Genomic DNA, 5,113 nt, shown 5'->3' with positions numbered 1-5,113 from the left:
GAAAGCAAATAAACTGAATATTGAAACAGATGAATACCGTGTAGAGGGATTGCAGAAAAGAGATCAAAAACCGATTGCAAAACGAACTTTATTAATGAAAGAGCAATAATCTATGAACCCTAATTATTTCCCTAAAGTTTCTGGTAAAAGACTTGATTAAAACTTGATGAATAATTCCTAAAGTCAGTTACGTTGTATAGAAATATACGTAACACTTATTTCTATATTCTATGAAGGCCGTTGAGCCTTGGTATGCTAACCTTGTCAACTATATGGTAACAAAGAAATTTCCACCCTCACTCTCATCAAGTCAAAGGAATAGGATAAAGGCTGATTCTAGATTATACATATGGGATGAGCCATACCTATGGAAGATATGCCAAGATCAAGTTATTCGGCGTTGTGTGCCGGATGTAGAGATTCCATCCATCCTCAAACATTGCCACGAGTACGCTTGTGGGGGTCACTTTGGGCCTCATAGAACGGCACGGAAAATCCTAGAGTGCGGGTTCTATTGGCCCAAGTTGTTCAAAGATGCTCATACTTTCGTTAATACTTGCGATAGATGCCAACGTTTTGCCAACATCTCACGTAGAAACGAAATGCCCCAACAACCGATGCTTTATTTGGAGATTTTCGATGTATGGGGAATAGACTTCATGGGACCATTCCCTAATTTGTATATGTATTTATAATAATTTATTCATTCCGTTTCAATTGTTTCTGTAAACAATAATTTCATCTAAGTAATAAAACAATTCGATTACTTAGACCGTGTCTCATTTAATCATATTACAATAAGATACGTTAATTATACTCACAAAATCATCCGTCAATTTTAAGCAATTTAATTAACTCGTATCTGTATACGATTAATTAAATAATCAATTAAGAGTATTTCTCTATAGGTATGACCTAAGGGGATCAACTGATCACCACCGTTGCACGACAGTAATGTCAAACTCTAGTCATCCAATCATTACCGATATGTGTGGACCAGTTGACTGTAAAAATATTACATCCCACATGTATTCTTAAAATGAGATTTAAACATGTGATCATTATGATCGACAATTGTGATCGCATTATTGTCAGAGGACACATATTCCAACAGGATGGTGGCCAAAAGATTGAAGGATTGAAGATTTGATGAATGTTGGGAGGGATTTTGAGTGATTTTGGGTGGAAATAGGAGAAGAGTTAGGGTATGGGATGTTTGTTGTTGCTTCGAAAAATCTGAGGGTATGAAAGAGGGGTTTTGGTTTTCATGGTTAAGTTCGGAAAAAACAAGCACTGTAGCAAAAACGGCAGACTGCCGAGGGGTTTGGCAGTCTGCCAAAATCCCTGATTGTCGCTTTTTTTCGTTGGCTAAATTTTGGTATTAAACCAAATTTTAGCTAATGAAGCTTCACCTCTTCCTTGCTCTTTCCCTTAAAATGCTCCCATTCAATTCCCTTTCCACATTTCCGTCACTCCACCAATGACACACTTTCCGAGGTTGTGTAAAAATCAACTTCAAACTTCATAGAAGGATTAGTAACTTCATGAATGTTAATGCAATTTATTAACAAGAATGTAAATGACGGAATGATAAATGACGTGAATTTAAATCCTACCTATGAAAAACGGGAAATTCTACACTAAAAAGAGGATATTTACAAATTTGTGCCGTATTTTTAACGTCGATGGCTCGACTTAGTCAATGTTGGAGAATTAATCTTTGTAAATTGGATCTTCTAAAAGAAGATCCACTTTGCCATGTAACTCGATTCCTTTGAAGTAATGCTTCAACCTTTGCCGATTGACCTTTATCACTTTTCCCGAGGTCGGGTCTTCTACCTCCACCGCTCCGTGTGGAAAGACTTTCTTGACTTTGTAAGGCCCATACCACTTCGACCTTAGCTTGCCGGGAAAGTTCTTGAGACGACTTTGAAAAACCAACACATCTTGTCCCTCTTTAAAAACCCTTCTTGTTATCATCTTGTCATGCCAAGACCGAGCCTTTTCCTTGTAAATACTAGCATTGTCATAGGCATTGTGCCTAATCTTTTCCAACTTGAATTTGAAGCTTTCGGTGCAATCCCGCCTCATCGACATTTTGATTGAAAACTTTGATGGCCCAATAGGCTTTGTGTTTAACTTCTACGGGAAGGTGGCATCCCTTCCCATAAATTAGCCTATATGGAGACATGTCGATTGGGGTCTTATAAGCCACTCTATAAGCCCATAGAGCATCTTCAAGCCTCTTGCTCCAATCTTTTCGGTCGGGATTGACCGTTCTTTCCAAGATATGCTTAATCTCCCGGTTAGAGACTTCCGCTTGGCCGTTTGTTTGGGGGTGATAGGCCGTAGAAACCTTGTGAAGCACACCATATTTTTGAAGCAAAGTTGAGATCACCTTGTTGCAAAAATGAGTTCCCCTATCACTCACAATGGCCTTCGGGAAGCCAAACCTTGAGAATATGTTGCTCTTGACAAATGCCTTCACCGTTTTTGCATCATCACATTTCGTGGGAATGACTTCCACCCACTTAGAAACGTAATCAACCGCCAAGAGGATGTAGAGGTATCCATATATACAAATTAGGGAATGGTCCCATGAAGTCTATTCCCCATACATCGAAAATCTCCAAATAAAGCATCGGTTGTTGGGGCATTTCGTTTCTACGTGAGATGTTGGCAAAACGTTGGCATCTATCGCAAGTATTAACGAAAGTATGAGCATCTTTGAACAACTTGGGCCAATAGAACCCGCACTCTAGGATTTTCCGTGCCGTTCTATGAGGCCCAAAGTGACCCCCACAAGCGTACTCGTGGCAATGTTTGAGGATGGATGGAATCTCTACATCCGGCACACAACGCCGAATGACTTGATCTTGGCATATCTTCCATAGGTATGGCTCATCCCATATGTATAATCTAGAATCAGCCTTTATCCTATTCCTTTGACTTGATGAGAGTGAGGGTGGAAATTTCTTTGTTACCATATAGTTGACAAGGTTAGCATACCAAGGCTCAACGGCCTTCATAGAATATAGAGATTCAAGTGGTAAGCTACCGTCCACTACTCCCATGGTCTTCACTAGATCCTCATTGATGTGAATCCGACTCAAATGGTCGGCCACCACATTAGCACTCCCTTGCTTGTCCTTGATCTCGATATCAAACTCACTCAACAAAAGAACTCATCTCATTAGTCTTGCTTTGGTGTCTTTCTTGTCAACAAGTTGTCTTATAGACTTGTGATCGGTATAAATGATAACCTTGGCACCCAAAAGATAAGCCCGGAACTTTTCAATGGCATACACCACCGCCAAGAATTCCTTCTCCGTGGTAGTGTAGTTCGGTTGAGCATCATTCAAAAGTGAAGAAGCATATTGTATCACATGAGCAACCTTCCCGTCCCTTTGGCCTAAAACCGCGCCAAGGGCATAATCACTAGCATCGGTCATGATTTCTGATGCGTGTCCTAAAGATGATGTTTTACACCCCATTTTACACGCATTTCAGAGCTCAATTGTGTAGTTTTATGCTACTATTTGCCTTATTTCGTCTACTTTCGTAATTTTATGTAATATTGCAGATTTATGCGGAAATGAGTAGATATTGAGCCAAATCCGTCCCTCGAGTACCTTGCACTGCATTTGACGTAAAGTATTCACTCAAGGAACGAGCTTGGTGCGCATTTCGAGGCCCAAAAGACAAATCCACGAGAAGTTAAAAGCGGACTGTCAGCTACATCAGTCGATCGACCACTGCCCTTAGTCGATCGACCAATGCACGACAACCAGAAGCTACTGTTTAGAGCTTACCAGTCGATCGAATGCCTATCCTAGTCGATCGACCACACCGCTATTCTGACGAGAATTAAAAGATCGAGATTAAGGAAGCCCATTATATTTAGGTTTTAGAAATAAGTGTTATGTATATTTCTATACAACGTAACTGACTTTAGGAATTATTCATCAAGTTTTAATCAAGTCTTTTACCAGAAACTTTAGGAAAATAATTAGGGTTCATAGATTATTGCTCTTTCATTAATAAAGTTCATTTTGCAATCGGTTTTTGATCTCTTTTCTGCAATCCCTCTACACGGTATTCATCTGTTTCAATATTCAGTTTATTTGCTTTCATTCGTAGTATAGAATTGCTAGGATAAGATCTCCAGAAACCGATTTATCGTTTATGTTATTTGTTTGTTTATTTAATTCAAGCATGAATTCAGTAGTTTATTTCGTTAATTTAGTTGTTATTTTCATCAATATCATCAGTAGCTAAATTATTCGTGCTAGGATGTAGGGAACCTATAGTTAGGCGGCATTAGAATTAATATGGCCTGAAATCGCGTGTTGGTCGATCAACCGCCATACCTGGTCGATCGACTGGCCACGTGAGGTGTTACCTTCATTTTAATTGATTTAATTTTATTTTGACGAATCGAGTGCACGCGACTAGTTGAATGTTTAGGTTTTGACTGACCCAATAGATCGAAATATAGGGGAAGTTGCTAGACCACCAATTAAAATGACTAAATTAGCGAGATCGAAAGATATGCTAGTTTAGCCTTTTGAGTCACTTTTCAGGACGAAAGTCAGTATTAGTGATATTAGGGACCTGTAGCGAGATCGAAAGATGCTACCTGTTAAGAGTGGACCGAGAGGACCTCTTGTTTTCCCGCCTCACGTGTTGATTTAGACCTACTTAGTATGCTGCCGCCGAAACTATAGTGAACCGACCATCATAGTACCCCTTCTTTATATTTGATTTAATACATTTCTTTAGTTTAATTTATTTTTCATTGCCTTTAGTTATAGACCAAATCACAGCAAACCCCTTACACACTTTGTTATCTTAAGACTAAAATTAGACAATTATTAATTACATTCGCCTCCCTGTGGTTCGACCCTGCTACCACTGTCTATAGTTGTAGTTGGATTATAAATTTTATCTTTGGTACTCATAACGACGGGTATCAAATTTTGGCGCCGTTGCCGGGGAGGCAATTGTTTAAAATTATTAGTTGTTTTTCATTTTAGTCTGTTTTTCGCCTCAAGGGAAGACTGAGTACCTTGAGGCAGTTCTTATCTTCTTCTTTAGTGTTGTTTATTTGCAG

Source organism: Silene latifolia, chromosome 2 (assembly GCF_048544455.1).
Source record: "Silene latifolia isolate original U9 population chromosome 2, ASM4854445v1, whole genome shotgun sequence".
In the NCBI taxonomy this organism is placed as follows: Eukaryota; Viridiplantae; Streptophyta; class Magnoliopsida; order Caryophyllales; family Caryophyllaceae; genus Silene; species Silene latifolia.
Note: the sequence above shows the minus strand (reverse complement) of the source record.